This window comes from Dipodomys ordii, unplaced genomic scaffold (genome assembly GCF_000151885.1).
Source record: "Dipodomys ordii isolate 6190 unplaced genomic scaffold, Dord_2.0 Scaffold110, whole genome shotgun sequence".
NCBI classification, from domain to species: Eukaryota; Metazoa; Chordata; class Mammalia; order Rodentia; family Heteromyidae; genus Dipodomys; species Dipodomys ordii.
In genome coordinates this window covers 1,148,278-1,166,389 of record NW_012267326.1, presented here as the reverse complement: position 1 = coordinate 1,166,389, position 18,112 = coordinate 1,148,278, and the positions used below count along the sequence as shown (strand labels likewise).

Below are 18,112 nucleotides of genomic sequence, written 5' to 3'. Positions count from 1 at the left end.
CTTTGTTGCTTTGTTTGTCCCTCCCCCACAGTATAATCCCTGCTTTCACTGTATTTGATGTTGGTATAATTTGTGGAGGGGAAGGGGAAAAACAAATCGTTTAAATAGGGATACAGGTGAACCCATTGCAACAATGATATGTACAAGTCGTTATGTCGAAAACGAACTTTACATGCCTATGAGATTCGTATCTCCAATAAACCACTCAGAAAACCAGAAGTGGTGCAGTGACTCAAGAGATAGAGATCTAGCCTTGAGCTGAAGAGCTGAAGGACAGTGCCCAGGCCCAGAGTTCAAGCCCCATGAGACAAGACAAAAAAAAAAAAAAAAGGAGTCTACCACTGAGCTACATACATGCCCAGCCCTTGAATTCTTTGAGACAGAATTACTTTAGCTTTTAACTCACTTACATATCCCAGGCTGGCCTCCAATTCAGTATCCTCCTGCCTTAACTTCCTATGTGCTGTGATTGTAGGCATGTGCCAACATAAGACTTGCAAGTGGTATTTTTGGAGACTCACATAATTCTACCTGTGTATGTATGTACATACACATACATTCTACAATGTGCACTCATTGATAAGAACGAAGTTACAACTCAACCGATAAACATTTTTAGATGTATATATGGAGTTATCACAAAAGTCTTTCGTTTCTTGAAGGGAAGGCCACCAATTCCTCTTTATGTTCTGTGTTCATCAACAGACTATCATCTTAGTTTCTCCACACCACAAAGACTCTCTTCACTAAGCTTATACATTATTTACATTGTGTCCAGTATAGTCAGGTCCCTAAAATGATCAAAAAATCAACTTCTGCTCACTTGCTTTAGTATCTAAATGTGAAACTGGGAGAACTAATGAATGAACTGATGGAACATATGTGTTATACAGTCAGTAAAAGAAGTAGTCTTATAGTTTGTAAGATAAAAAGACGTTAAGATTTAAGTTTCTAAGAGCATACTTGTATTCATCATTTCCTAAGATGCTGCTCAGAATCTTTGGCCCATGGGAAAAGAATATGAAGGCTGGCATGAGTATCTGGAACAGGATTCATAATGAAAATAAGAGAAGGACAAGAAATAAAAACAACTAAAAAACCCTATATACAAATAACAAGAGAAAGAATAAGAAAACAACTAAAACTTAGAATTTATATAGGAAATTATAGCAACAACAATAACAAAAAAAACTAAAACTTAGAGCTTATACAGAAAAATGTACTCGAGGGACTATGTAATTTTTTTTTTTTTTTGGTGGGTTGTGGGGCTTGAACTCAGCCTGGCCACTGCCCCTCAGGTCTTCAGCTCAAGGTAAATGTTCCACGACATGAGCCATAGCGCCAGTTCTGGTTTTCTGATGGTTTATTGGAGATAAAAGTCTCATAAACTTTCCTGCCTTGGGCTGGCTTTGAAAAGTGATCCTCAGATCTCAGCCTCCTGTTTACAGGCGTGAGCCACCATCACCCGGCTTGACTATAACTTTAAAATGGATAAAACAGGCAAAGTCTACAGGGACTCTTCTGTCTGCTTTAGAAGAAATACTGTTCCTTTGACTAGTCAGTTTTCCACAACACATCACTCGGGAATGAAGATGAAAACCTAATGGCCTTCAGTCATGTGGACAGAGTAAGTTCTACCATAAGGACAATTTGAGTTTCATCATCTGAATACATTTAACCTGAAAGATATGGAAAGAAATAAAAGAATCTGTATTATACCTTAATTCTTGAGTCAGTGAATAAACTGAAAATCATGAGACACTAACGAAATTAAAGAGTCCCTTTATAAATTCACACATAGGCCAATCATATTATGATTTCCTGATAGCAAAATAAGAGATCAGGTCAATTTTTAGCTCACACTAGAACACAAAGTGTATTTACACAAATCTTCATATTCTCATTTTCAGAAGTTGGCATAAAATATGTGGTGGATGGACCTAGAACAAATCATGTTGAGGTAAGACAAGATCAGAGAGACAAACAGTACATATTTTCACTAATATAGAAGCTAGATCTAAAATATACTGGGACATATAAATTATACAGGACTACTAGATCAAGTCATATAGGATTTTCTCAGCCAATAGAGATTGTTAAAATGATGAAATATATCTAATAACATACAGTAAGAGTTAAATCTGCTATGCATTTTTCAGTTTTAATAACTTAAGTCTTAAAGTTATCACAAAAACCCCACTCCATCTCAACCAATAAGTCTCATGTGGTAGTACACACCTTGCATCCCAGCCCTGAAGAAAGCATAAATAAGTGGATTACAGACCAGACAAAATAGAAAAAAAAAAGTGAGACCTTTTTAAAAAATAACAAAAAGCAATTGAGCTCAAGAGGTAGAGCACTAGACCAGCGAGCAACTGGGCTCATGAGGTAGAGCATTTGACCAGCGAGCACAGGCCTTGAGTTCAGACCTCAGAACTTGCCCCCCGACCCCACACACATCCTCACATACATCCTTTCTCTATTTTTTGCACTTGTAATTAATATTAAAAGGATTACTTGAATATAAGCACTATGATACCATGACATTATGTGGTTAACTGCTGGTAACCTTAGAAAGTGACACCAGGAATAAGGAAGGACTACTATAAGTTAATGGTTAGCTACTTAGCTAGCCATTCTTAGACCAAAGACAGCTTTTTCTTTAACTTTAAAAATCTGAAAATCAATTTCTCTAGAAAAGGATAAGGAACAGTACACACAGACACCTATAAAAAGGAAAATAAAAACAAAAACATGCAGCAACTAATTCTGTAGAAGTGTTACCTTGCAGATCGCGATCTTCCTCACAGAGCAACCTACCACTTTCACAAATGCCAGGAGTTTCACCACAGCATCTGAGATAGGAATGGCCCTTAGCTCTGATGAACAAGTATGATTGTTCATTCCTGTTAATAAACCCGAGACCTAGTTTTAAAGGAATATACAAAGGGCTAAAATTTAGAAAGAAAACATGTCAATCTGTCTTGTAACTGTTAGAACATTTATCTCTCTTCAATCTTTCCTAAAATCATATTAAGTGAAATAAGCCAGATCCAAAGAAACATAGGCTTCAGGGTTCCCCTCATTTGTAATAATTAGTATATGTCTAAGATAGTTCTAGCAGAGGATCGGAATAGCTAAACAGCTATGTACATATGAACATGTAAAATGATGCTAATCAAAATGAATTACAAGATAGGGAAACAAGGGGTTTTTTGTGGTGGTTGTTTCTTTTTTTTAGTGTAGTGTTTGTTTTGTCTTGCATTCTTTTTTTCACCTCTGGTGAAAAAACAGTGACCCCATGGTCACTGTTTCTGATTTCGGTACCCTAAATTTATCTACTTTGGGGAAGGGAACAGAATCACAGAAACTGTGGAACAAAGGGTGAACTAATACAACAGTGATACTCACTAGATACTATGTTGAAAATGAACTTTACAACTGGGGTCAGGGGGTGGTGAGAGGAGAGAAAGCAGGAGAAAACAAGGGAAAGGGTAACACTGTTGGAAAAGAAATGTTATTTTACTAATGTAACTGTACCCCTATTTACATCACCTCTATAATTAAAAAAAAATTGCAGCGCCTGTAATCCTAGCTACTTGGGAGGCTGAGATCTGAGGGTAACAGTTCAAAGCCAGCCTGGGCAGGAAAGTCCATAACTCTTCTTTCCAATTAACCTCCAGAAAACCAGAAGTGATTCTGTGGCTCAAGTGCTTAAGCACTGGCCTTGAGCTTGAAGAGCTGAGGAGCAGCTCCAAAGCCCAGAGTTCGAGCCCTGCAACTGACAAAAAAATAAAATAAAAATTAATTAATTTAAAAGTCTTTTCCTGGGAAGGGAGAAAGATAGGAGAGGAAGAGAAAGAGGAAGAAAGGACAGACTTTTGATTTCTATTAAGCAGTCGAAGTGTTTCAGGTTTTTAAGGTACCCCAAATCAGCCTTGATTGTAGTCTTTGGAATCTTTCCCAAAAACTATGGCCACTCTCACCTCTGGAACATGTGAGCATGGGATGTAGAGATTAAATCTACAATCTGAAATGTTGTATCAGGATTCTTTTGTCAAATCATTAATTAGGTCTTAAGGTTCTGGTGATAGTCCTATGCTACTCAGAACAACACACAGCATCACCTGCCAAAATCAAAACTCACTGGCTTTTATTTAAACTAGTATCTAAATGTTTTATTAGAAATTGTTTTCTATGGTGTATTTCTATTTTATGTACATGGTTTGTCTCTGTTGGACCTGAGAGATACTTAGAAGCAAGTTTCAGATGTCCACTAAGACTTCAGCACTTCCCATTCTATTGCACAGGGGGCAGGCATGAAATAAATATATAATAACAATGCTATTAAATTTTGTTTAGTAAATTCTATATTTCATTCTGTAAACCAAGAGCATTGAAAGTTTTAAATTTTTCTGAAGACACAAATATCAACTCATCTACATGGTCTTCATTACCTTTTTCCAATGAAAAACAACTGATAAATCTAAAAATCTTTCTAAAAACCTTAGGAAAGGATTATTTTAAAACCATCACTACTACCAATGCTTAGTAATGACTGCTTTTAGCATTTCCTATTAGCATTCTTTCTTCACAGTATTAAATCATAATTTGAACCATTTACTGATAACTATCTCCCCTGCTATAGGTGAACTACATGAAAATAAGGATTCTCTTTCAGTCAGAGTTGGGATATGAGCATTCATAATTACTATTAATTTTAATAATCTCTTCCTGGAGTGGGGGAGGGAACACGCATCTGAGGCATGAACTCAGGGCCTGGGCTCTGTCCCTGAGCTTCTTTTGCTCAAGCATAGTGCTCTACATCTTGAGTCACAGTTCCATTTCTGGCTCTTTTGTTTTTATGGAGGTAAGAATCTCACAGACCTTCCTGCCCATGCTAGCTTTGAACCACAATCCTCAGATTCCAGCTAAGATTATCTTTCTGTATTTTTAATTTTTAAATTACTTTAACCCATGAATCAGAAATTTTTTTTCAGTGAAGAGTCATACAATAAATATTTTGGATTTTGTAGGCCATCTAGTCTGCTGCAAATCCTCAAATCCACCAGTGAAGCATGAAAGAAGCCAAAGACATTGTAGAAATAAATAAGTATATCTTATTCCAAAACTTTATTCATAGATGGTAGCAGACCAGATTTGACTATCAATCTGTATTTGCCAAGTCCTGAATGAAAACATACTGTGACTAGTCTCTCACAACCAATCACAGTAAATCACAGTATTATTACAAATTCCCATGACTATCCCTTAACTTTTATAAACAATCACTCTTAACATCTAAAAAATTGATAATGTCTTTACATATGATTCTATGCTGATTACCTTTCAACACAATATTGTACATCCCTGATAACTGCCTTAAGATAAAATTCTAACCAGCAAAAACTGAATTTTTATTAAGTTTTAATTTTTTTGTTTTTGGTTGTGGGGCCTGAACTCTGGGGCTGGGTACTATCCCTCAGCTCTTCAGCTCAAGGCCAGTGCTCTCCCACTTGAGCCACAGTACTACTTCTGGCTTTTTCTCCTTATATGGTGCTAAGGAATGGAACCCAGGGGCTCATGCATGCAAGGCAAGCATGCTACTACTGAGTCATCTTCCCAGCCCAATTTTTATTAATTTTTAAACTCATAAACTTCTTAAAATATTGTACTAATTTATAATTTATATTCCTATAATAATGTAAAAACCTGTTTCTCCAGAACCCTGTCAACATTATACATTATATATTTTCTTACAACTACTTTGTATATATGACTGGAGTTAAATAGCTGATTACAATTTTAATACAGTAATAGTGATATAACAATGAAATGATTTTACATAGACAATATGGGAAAACAAAATTATACTCTAATACAATACCAACCACCAACAAAATGTAGAGCAACAAAATCATTCTCGAAGTTCCTTTGATGTCCTTTCCAATACAACCATAGTTTGAAGCTGTTTTTCCTAATTTAGATCATTTGATTGTTCGAGAGTATGTTCTCCTGTATTTCTATTTACATTTCATTAAGTAAAATAATTTTGAAATTCATCTCTGCTGTTGTGTAAAAAAGAGATTTTCTTCAAGTACAAAGCAGTAATCCACTGCATGAGTACAAGTCCTCTTCTTCAAAAAAAAAAAAAAACTGGGTTATTTTCAAAATTAGCTACTACAAGATAGGTATACCAAGTTATAGGTTGGCCTTGTTACCTAAAAGACACTGTTCATTTTTTAAAATTCACTCTCTCTTCTTTAAATAATCTGAATCTTAAGTTCATTATTCTTATCATTTTCATGCTTTAATTTTTACATCAAATATCCATCTGGACCATTTTTTTACTGTTTCAAATTCTCTGTTAATACTTCCTATCTTTTTATTCACTGTGAGGATATTTTCATTTCATTCCTAAGCCACTGTAACAACTGCTTTAAAATCTTTGTCTGCTAATTCTAACATCTGTTATCTTGAAGTTAACTTCTATAATGATTTCTCTTGAAATCATTGTTTTCTGATAGTAAGAGCCTTTAGACAACAAGAATATAAAATCTTTGTCACATATATTTCAAATATATTTTTTCTGTTTGTGATCTTTCAATTAGATATATGATACAAACAATATTTTACTTTTATTACATTAGTACACTTATTATAAAATATCTGATCCTTTATGGTTTTCTAAAAGAATATATGCTCATTACTCACTTTCTTCTTCCTATATTCTTTTAAAAAAAAAAGGTACATTCTAAGCAGTGAGAAAAACTACTTAACATTATCTGCTGAAGTTGAAATCACACATATCTTATGGCCCAGAAAATCCAATTTCTGTTGGTTCTATTCAACAGCAATGTATTAAGTTTGAATACCAAAGAACATGAACAAGAATATCTGTATTGGCATTATTTGTAAAAAAAATAGAGATAATCTGGGCTGGGAAGATGGCTCAGTGGTAGAGCGCTTGCCTTGCATGCCTGAGGCCCTGGGTTCGATTCCTCAGCACCACATAAGCAAAAAGAAAAAAGCTGGAGTGGTGCTGTGGCTCAAGTGGCAGAGTGCTAGCCTTGAGCTGAAGAGCTGAGGGGCAGCGCCCAGGCCCAGAGTTCAGGCCCCACGACCGGACCAAAAAAAAAAAAAATAGAGATAATCTAAATGTCCACCATACTAAACAAATTATGGTATTTTCATACAATTGTACTATATAGCAGTAAAAGTGAAGAAGCACATGGAAGTAAAAACAACCAGACACAAAAAAGCAAAGCCTGGAATCCAACTTATTTTTTAAAACAAGGGAATGAATCTATGGTTGCAGTCAAACTTGTGATGACTTTTGGTAAGAAGGAAAAGAATAGAGATTTGAGGGAGCACAATACGTCTGGCTTCTAATAACAGCTATTTCTTGACCCTAATATTGACTGTCACAATTCCTCAAGTTTACGCTTATAATTTGTCCATGAAGGTACAAAAGTTTGTTTAAAGAAAGTACTAGGTTTTAATCCTGAGGACTATGAAAAACTTACATAGAACAAAAGTAATCTATACTTCACCTTTCCTTTTACCAGACATTTATATTAAACTGTTGGAAGTGCCGCTGTAGTGTAAGTGGTAGAGCACTGACCTTGAGCTGAAGAACTGAGGGACAGTGTCCAGGCCCAGAGTTCAAGCTACTAACAAAATAAAAAAATCTTGACTATATTAAACTGTGGATATATTTCTTTTTCCTACATAAATGTGTATAATACAATCACCATTTCATTATAATTAGGATTATACTATATGTATTATATATAATCATGGCGTGTGTGTGTGAGAGAGAGAAAGAGAGAAAGAGGGGGAGAGAGAGAGAGAGAGAATGGGAATCAAAGGCTCTAACATATGCAATGCATATATATACTTAGCTATATCCTAGCCCCAATCATACTTTTTGTTAAAGCATTTGAGCATATTCGCATTTCTTAATGAGTCTCTGTAAAATTAACTGTAAGTTACCAGATTTTATATGGTGATACCTCATAATATTTTCAGTAATAAAAAATTTTTAAATCAATTTTAGAAAAAAATGAAGCATCAAAGAATTACAGTAATTTTTAAGTATAAACTATAAAATAAATAGCTCAACACAGAACTCAAGTTACTATGTTAATGTGTGGGTATGAATATATATTTCATTAAATTTGTTTTTTACTAGTATGGAGAACATCAAAATTGTACATTTTAATGGCTTAACATCATGTTTTGATATAATATATATAATGTTTAAATCACATTAAACATATCTGCTTCTTCAAAAACTTACTGCTTCTGAATGATACTTTCAAAATCCTTTCTTATACCTTTCTGAAATTTACACATTGTTACACCAGAACTTCTTGTTCCTACCCAACTGTAATCTTTATACTCACTCATGAACCTTATCCCCATCCCTCCCTCAATACTAGATTCCCTAGCCTCTGGTGACAAACATTTTATCACTTTATTCTAAATTTCTTTATATAAGAACAATGCCTTATATGACATTACACCTATGTGATTACACACATGTGGTGGTTCTTGCTTTCTGTGCCTGGTTTATTTCACATAACACAATGATTGCTATTCCAACAATGCAGTGACAAGATTTCATTTTTGTTTATGGCCAAATAGTATTCCATGGTGTATATGTACACTACAGGATCTTTATATATTTAACAGCTGATGGACACCTAAGGTTATTTCTTGGCTATTGTGAACAGTCTGAAAATAAACATGGGAATGCTGGTTTTCTTTTCAACATACTGATTTCATTTTATTTGGATGAATTAATTTTAAATGTGTTGTAATTTGTAATGTTAGGTTAAAGACAAAGAAACAATGGAATAAAAATTTAAAAATTGTTAAACTACAGGAAGACAGTAACTTCTATATCTTGTTAAATTTGTATAAATATCATGCAGCAACATAACTCAAAAATTAAAAAATAGCCAGGCGCTGGTGGCTCACATCTGTAATCCTAGCTACTAAGAAAGCTGAGATCTGAGGATCACAGCTCAAAGTCAGCCCAGGCACAAAAGTCTGTGAGACTCTTATCTCCAATTAACCATCAGAAAACAAGAAGTTTTGATCTGAGCAATGGCTCAAGTGGTAGAGCACTAGCCTGAGCTGAAGAGCTCAGGGACAGAGCCTAGGTCCAGAGTTCAAACCCCATGACCAACCAAAAAAAAAGAAAAAGTAAACTAGCACACAAGCCAGAAATAGAAAGGCAAAATACAGCATAATTTGACACATCCACTCCTCATGGCAGACAAAACTAACTGATCTAATGGCACACTGTCTGATTGATCCCATTCAATGTGCTAGGTAGCCATATTGTCAAATGTTTTGCTATAATGGAAAGCACACTATACTGAAGTATTAAGATACCTGAACTCTAACAGCAGCTCTGCTACATTAATGGAATAAAATGCCCTCTTGATTAAACTAGCACCCTATACCACAGAGTATAGGCTTGTTGAATTAACAAATCTATGTTAACCATAACTCCCATATTTTCACTTAGAAGAAATAAAAGGAAGCCATTCCTTTCTCTATTCCCTCTAGTTTAAAAATATAACTGGTATGTGCACATTCTAGCCATATCCACTGCTACAACCTTTCCAACTGACATCATCCATAATGTGGGTTATCTCAATCACATCCATATTGGTGTCCTTGACCCTGCCCCGGACCAGAATTTCTTTTCTCAGCAATGCGTACTGTTAAATTAAATCAAACCATCTAACACTCCACTGTTAGTTATCTTTGTCTTTCCATTTCTCTCCTCAGGACAAACAGGTCCTTAGTACCAACAGGATTTTAAACTACCTTTGTCTCCAATCCTTTTGATTAATTCTTCCATTTTTACTCAATCCCTCATTTATTCTATACTAACAACCTTTCTGCTCTTCTTTGAATTTATCATTTAACCTAATGCCTTAAGATCTTTGCATGTGCTATTACTTCTCTTCAAACTATTCTTCTCAGGAATATATCTTGTTCTTCCATCTCCTTGTAGAATTTTATCCAAATGTAATTTTCTCAATGAGAAATTATTAAAATTATCTATGAAAAAGGCAGCCCCATTCCAATAGTAGGACTCCCACTGCCCTTACCCAATTCTCCATAGCACTTATATTTACTTATAAAGCTTATTTTAACCTTTTTTCTTACAGTTCATATTATGAAAAGTGACAAGCAGGAAATGATGGAAATTTTTTTTAGTACTCTTTACCATATAACCCTAAAGGTCTATTCTAATGAATCTGATAATTATTTATGTGCTTTGGAAAAATACAAATTTGGGATATCATACTTGACTAATGCTAAAATATATGCAAATATCTGGGTAGCAGTGGCTCATGACTGTTATCCTAGTATAAAGAGGCTAAGACCTAAGAATCTTGGTTTGAAGCCAGCCTGGGCATAAAAGCCCACAAGACTCCATCTCCAATTAAACAGCAAAAATGCTTGACTGGAGGTCTGGCTTAATTGGTAGAGCAACCACTATAAGCAAAACGGGAAAGCCCAAAGCACAGGCCCTGAGTTGTATATGTGCATATACAAAAAATATTATCACATGCTAGCACAAAGAAAATTGAAGATACTAGATAAATTTGTTTATAGACTCAGAAAATAATTATCATCTCAAGGGATAATAGCAATCAAGAAGCATTATAATTATGACCTTATTTGTTGAATGGCAAACCCTTTGTACAACTAGAGACAGAATCTTGTTTTGTGTGTGTGTATCAGTCATGGGGCTTGAACTCTGGGCCTGGGCACTATCCCTCAGCTCTTCAGCTCCAGGAACACAGTGTATCACTTGAGTCACAGCTCCACTTCCAGTTTTCTGGTGATTTATTGGAGATAAGAGTCTCATGAACTTTCCTTGTCCCGGCTGGCTTAGAACCATAATCCTAAGATTTCAGTCTCCTGAGTAGCTAGGATTACAGGCATGAGCCATTGGCACCCAGCAGAGACAGAATCTTAAAAAAAAAATCATTCTCTACTCAGTTGAATAACATTAATGGCAATGTGAGCAAATAAGTATTTATTATTTAATTAATTTATTATTTGGGGAATTTTTTCATTTTATGTTGAAGATCAAAGACAAGGCTGTGTAAATAGAGTGAGCATGCTCTTCTGCTGTGCATATTCCTAGCTCTTTGTTTTATGACATAAGGTCCCATTGCATAGCTTAGGCTGGCCTTGAATGTCAATGGCTTTGAGTTCAGGATCCTCTTGCCACTATCTCCTGTGTACTAGGATTATAGGCTTTCAATGGTATGCTCACAGCCAGCACTACTTCTTTATGTGATTTAGAATTTATACTTTGCAAGCCCCCTCCCAAAAAAAAGAAAACTACAAAAATAAATTGGAAATGGAACATACTTGGTTACAACTGTAGTTTTAGCTTCTAATTTAAATTCTGCTTCATAAACACAAGTTTTTACATACTGATTATCAATGTAATAAAACTAATTCAATACAAGAAAAACACTGTTTTAAATTTGTTTTAGACTTTAAAGCTCAAGCAAATTGTTTCATCCCCCCCAAAAAGGCCATTTTTATAAATGGTTATCTAGGGCTGGGAAGGAGGCTCAGTGGTAGAGTGCTTGCCTTGCATGCATGAGGCCCTGGGTTCGATTCCTCAGCACCACATAAGCAAAAAGAAAAAAGCCGGAAGTGGCATTGTGGCTCAAGTGGTAGAGTGCTAGCCTTGAGCTGAAGAGCTGAGGTACAGCGCCCAGGTCCAGAGTTCAGGCCCCACAACTGGTCCCCCCCCAAAAAAAAGTGGCTATCTCTCAGGCAATATATTCCAAAGTAAGATACAAATCGAACTGCTTATTTCATTATTTTTCTAGTAGCTAAGACAAGATCCTGACTGGAACATATTTCTGACAAAAAATAATTATTTTGTGCATTTATAAAAAAATTTACTAGTGTCAGGCTCTGATTACCTAGAAAGAATGTAATTACAACTGAAGATCATCAGGTAGCTTAAACAAAATGTGATTTGCACTCAACTTTTTAATACAGAGGCATGGAACTGTTTAAAGACTATAAGTAATTTTGGATTAACTTCTCATAAGATGAAGGATTTAGGGCTATTATAAGAAAATAATTGAAAGTTGATGTTTAGGAACACTAGGATAACAGTAACTTGTTAATGAGGTACTACCATCGAAGTTAAATCTTATTTTATGTTTACTCATTTTATCAACATTTTTAAGTTTCAAGTCATGAGAATCTTTTTCTGTTCAATTGTAGACTTTTCACAATTATATCTTCAAGGATGAGTTGCATAAATTAGTTATTTAGAATATTATATTCATCTACCCTAACAAAATTCCCTGCTAATTTTCTTGTTTAAATATCTGGTATTAAAACAATTTATGTATTTTGGAAATCTGTAATATTCTGCATGTTGCTCTGAGAGAAAAAAAACACGTTTTTTCTTCATTTTCTTCAAAAGTATTTATGTCTAACTGTGTAAGGCAATCACAATAAGCCTTTAAGTCTGAAAATAGGGTATGGGTAAACAAATGTAAGAACTGCTCCATCAGTGAATGAATACTACCATGTACTTTGTTCATTTGTTTTAAAAATAATGCAGTTTTTTTTATAGTAGACTCCCAGACTCCTCTGTTTTACAAGCTCCAAAAGGCATACCCACCTGTAACCAGAAAACAATTCAGCCTTGGGTCATACCCATTGCAAACCTGAGAGCTACAGTCAATGCCCCCAATTTCCTGCAGCATCTTTAAAGGACAATCCTTATAGGCTAGCAAGTACACAGAAAATGTAGGATGTGATGGCCCAGATTGAGTCACCTGAAACCCCGGACAAAATGAAACAAGCATAGCTTCACAGATGTATAAGCAGGCACGGCACTAGCATGTGGGGAACTATAGAAGCAGGGTTGCAACCTGCTTGGATGGCTTGTAACCCTGCAGTATGACCTACCTAATTCTCCAACCATTCCAAATCACAAGTACACTAGATTCTCCACAAGTGATGATCTCCATAGCATCCATAAACATGCTGTTGGCAGAGCCCCTGTGCATGCTTCCAGTTCAGCCAGAGGTCAGATCTCTACTGCAAAAAAGGTTTCCTTGGAACCAATCTATTCCAACTAAAGCCACACCTCATTCCAAACTTCTCAGCCCACACTGCCCCTATTCTAAGTTCCTCCAGAAATCTCAGTCAACTTCTGGATTCTAGGATCATGACCTCTAGAAATTCAAAATCCTTTTCATTTTAGCAAAGCTGGAGAATCAAAAACTAAGTCTTGTGTATCCTAGGCAAGCAAAGTACCACTGAGCTACATCCCTAGCCCTCAAAATACAAGGCCTTGTTCGGCTGCTCAGATCAGTTACTGTTAATTCAGATATGACTGCGAGGAGGCAGTCTGGAGGACACCTAACTACTCTTTCAAGATAAAATACAGCTTTGGCAATATGAGATTTACATTCCTGTGAGAATATTTCAACCCCTCCAACTCTGCTGGCAGCTGGGGCTTAAACTCAGGGCCTGGGCACTATTCCTAAGCTTGTTTTCTCAAAGCTAGTTCTCTACCACTTGAGCTACAGCTTCACCTCTGGCTTTTTGGTGATTAATTGGTGATAAGAGTCTCATAGACTTTCTTACATGACCTACTTTTGAACCATGATCCTTAGATCCAACTCCCTTGAAGAACTAGGATTATAGGTATGAGCCACCAGTGCCCAGTGCTAGTTAATCCTTCTTATATATACATGTACAGAAAAGTATTAATATAACAGTCATGACACTGCTATTATCTTTTAAAAGGCCTGCTTACAAGGTTGGCTCTTAGCTGGCTCTTAGCTGAAATTTGGGGGATGTTCTCACCATTACATATTTGGTAAGACTCATTCACTGAGACCAAACTCTTTGAACAAACAAATATGGTTTATGCTTTTCTCTGGAATTTTGAAATGATAATAACTGTACACTTAAAAGCATAAATAAAAACTTTTGGCAGGTTCTCTTTGGAATCCGGTAAAAGGTAGCATACTTCAGTTATATGGAATGATAGAAGGCAGGAATTTGTCTCAAGATAATCCATCCATGTTTCTCTGTAGTTTACATAATTCCTTAAGAACTACACCCCACTTATCGTCCAAACAATCAAAAAGACTGCAACACAGACACAAACATTAAAATAATATAAAAAAAAAGACTCAAGGAATGAAGTGAGTTAGTGACAATATAATTAGATAAAAGAAAGCCACATACTGTCCTTGATGACAACATATTTTTTGATCTTGATCTGCCACAGAAAAGAAGGAAAGAAGGAAGGGAGGGAAGGAGGGAGGGAGGGAGGGGGCAGGCAGCCTCTTTTCTTTTCAATGAACATTATTATTCAACATAGAGATTTTGTATAAATGTCACATACTGTGCACTTTAAAAAAGAAAAGAATATCCAAGTGTGGTAAGTACACATTTGTATTCCCAGCACTGGAGATGCTAAGGTAAGAAGCTCTTGATTATAAAGTCAGCATGGGCTACATAGTGAGTTCTAGGCTAGCCAGCATAAAACCTTCCAAATCTAGCTAGCTATGATGACTCAATGTAATCTTGGATACTTGAAAGCCTGAGTTTGGGAAATTGTGGTTGCAGAAAGGCCCAGGCAAAAAGTTTGACAAGATCCCATCTCATCAACCAATAAAAATCGGGGCTCAATAGTGGATGATGGTCATTCCAACTACATAGGAATACTATTGTTTAGGTGCACTTGAACAAAAACGTAAGACCCTATTTGAAAATAAAAGGGCTGGACATGGATCAAGTGGTAATGTACCTGCCTAGCTAATGCAAAGCTCTGAAGTCAAAGCCAGTACTGCAAAAAAATAATAAATAATAAGTGAAGATACGAAGATTTTCTTTCAAAGCTCAACAATTCATTGACTCTTCTACTTACAGAAGCTCTATTTCCAAATGAGAATTTTATAATACCAGAACAAATACTCTAACAGTTGTATGTGACAAAACTGTATTTAAGAAATTCTCCCTAACATAAAAAATACACACCATTAAACTGGTGCAGTGAAACAGCTGGGAAAAGGCAGAAATCAAAGAAAGCTCCACAATTTGTGAAATTTCCCTCTAAAATACAATTTGGTAATTCTCAGATCCAAGAAAAACCAATTATGGAATCAACACCATTGGCAGAAGGGGCCTTTTGGGTTGGCTTTGGAGAAGTGAGGAAAGTAAAGGAAGAGTTACAAAGATTTACCTATCAGTTCCATTCTCTGTGTCCTCAGTGTTGAGGGCTACCTCTCTACTTCACTATTTTATTCCAATGGCTCCATTCACTGTCTATAACCTCACTGCAAAGAAAAATGTTTAATTTAAATCAGTAACTTTGCCTTTGATTCTAAGATACCATCTTGGCCCACAACAGTAATATCAGAATTGCTCATGTTCTACATACCTAATCTCTACATTAAGCCCCCTCACTGATAAAATCAAAAATTAGGTTGCAAAAAAAGATAGTAAGCTAATTTTCTCTTCAAATAGAAATGTTTCATGCTTACATATCTCAGATTTTTAAAAGCATATTTTATAAAGACAAAGATCGTCAAACTAGACTTGTAAAATACTACAAACACCACTTGGTCTCCAATAGATTTTCGAGTTTCTAACTCATCATTTTATTATATTGAAACAGCTCTGTTATAACCTGAACAAAGTTGCTGCAGAATTAAAATCATGTAACTGAAAAGTCAAATTCTTGAAGTACTAGTGTATATAACAATGAAACATTTTTAATGTTATCTGTTGCTTATAACCAACTTTAATTGTGTTTAAACATTCAGTGAAATGGGCAGCTTAGACTAAATCAGTGTAAAAACCAATAGTGTACAGATAATGAAGGCATCATAGAAAGTGGTTAAAAATTATAATGAAGAAAGAACTGGTAAGAATATAGCAACCTGGCTGAAACTGATATTCATTAGAGTACTCTTCATTTCAATAGGGAGCATTTGGACTCTGTGGTCTTTATCAGTGTCCCAGCTGGTAACGGTTGAAGGTTAATGCCTTACCCCCATTCTGTTCAATTTTCTATCCTAATTAGCCCTCCAAATCTATAGCTGTGAGTACGAAGTGTCTGTGCTCAAAAGAAACTAATTAATGCTACCAAATTAGATCAAGTCCAAAGATCCAACAGCCAAACTCTTAGTTAAATGCTCCTTGTTAATAGGAAGTGTAGCTGTCAATAACTGCTGTTTGGTGACTATAATGAGGCATCTTTCTTTCACTGAAAGTGATTTCATTTCTCTTTGTCCCTGGAAAAGCTGTTCCCTGCCCTTCACAAACCTAAGTTGCTGGCAGTCTGACCTAATTCTTATGATCAGCTAGGTTGAAATGACATGAAAAAAATTAAACAGAAAAGCTACATAATCATGTTTGAAGCATTTAGCACTAAGTCAGATCACTTATTAAAATTCCTATATCTTTACCCAAGAACTATATGTAATTTGTACAGTTACCATACATAATGTTTATATGTAAAATCCTATAATAATTTAATGAAGCAAAGGCTATACTCAGTTTTCCAAAAAAAGCATCCTGGTTCTAAATTATGCCTTGTTATTCCGCTTAAATGCAGCTTTCTTCTGCTGTCTGAACAATACTAATGTATATTCTTTCCTAATTAACATGATTAAACAAGGTAAATATTAAGGTTTTATTATTATTTTACAAAACCATCAGTTTTACATTCTAAAATACTATTCTGAACCATCTGGTCCATGAAATCAAGACATGATAATCTATAATTCAAAAATATTAAATGATTTTAATAGCATGGATTCTAATAATTATAATTAAGCTAATCTAAATGAATCTCATTTGAAGATGCTTTTTGTCTTCAGATTATTCTAGATATATTTTTGAAAAGTAATCACATCAATATGCTAAACAACATTTTATAAAAAATATGAAAATTAAACATTTTCCTTTGCACCATCACAAGAGAAGAGTGGCACAATATAAACAAGTATTTTTAAGTTAGATTTTACTCTTTCATTATGAAAGCAAATTTGCACTGTTTAAAAGTAAGCAAAGGCAGCTCTGAAATGCAAAGCCATACAATTATTTTTTTATTTTCAACTGAATCCTATCAGGAAAACATATATTTCTAATGAAATATGCTTTTTTTCACTCTGTATTAGAATAATGATATCTTAATCATCTTGTTTTTCTCTAGGTATTAGATAGTTTATTAACAGAATAAATGCAACATGCAGCTTTAGAGTAAGAGATCGGTAACAAGTACGTTTTTCAAGTAATGAAAAGTTAACTCAAAAACTTTATGTCCATTTTTAAGTTTATCCTACTTCATGTGGATCAGGATATTTTTTTTAAGTTCTATGAGTTATGCAGAAGATTGCCTCTTGAGACTATTAGTATGACACCTGCAATGCCAGATGTGGCACTGCATCCTGTCTATAGGTGCCAATGGGTTAATTTCTCCTGACACCAGGGGTGAGGATTGAAGGAAAGGGCTCTGATTAAACAACTAATTCATGGTTAAAAAAAAAAAAGGACCATACAAAGATTTCTTGTCTAAAATGATTAATTTATAAGTGGATTTCAAAACTGAAGAGATTATAATAAGCTATTTAATAAGGAAGAGAAATTATCATCACACAATGATGAGTCAACAGAAAGTACTAAGGGCAGGAGGCATGCAAAGGAATAGGAATGCTCCTCATATGTGAACAATATTGACATAGTCTCAAAACTAGAGTTGACAGAGTCTGGTTTCCTGTGAAGAAGCCTGAAAAGGTGCTGCAGTCCGTTGTCCTCACCAAGATAGATCACTGGGGTGATCTCAACAAATGTGAGGAGAGTAAAGAAGGGAACTAGAAAAGTAGCCACACCAGCACAATTTTACTATAGCTTTTGGATGGCCATTCTAAGAAGTAGATTTTTTTTTTGGGGTCCGGTTATGGGGCTTGAACTCGGGGCCTGGGTGCTGTCCCTCAGCTCTTCAGCTGAAGGCTAGCGCTCTACCACTTGAGCCACAGCACCACTTCCGGCTTTTTTCTTTTTGCTTATG

The 18,112-nt window shown here is 35.3% G+C and overlaps 1 protein-coding gene across 1 annotated transcript in view; it reads right to left on the bottom strand.

The window, feature by feature from the left end:
- Nucleotides 1-18,112, bottom strand: part of Cmc1 (C-x(9)-C motif containing 1) — a 55,452-nt gene that overhangs the window by 34,656 nt on the left and 2,684 nt on the right. The window lies entirely within an intron of this gene.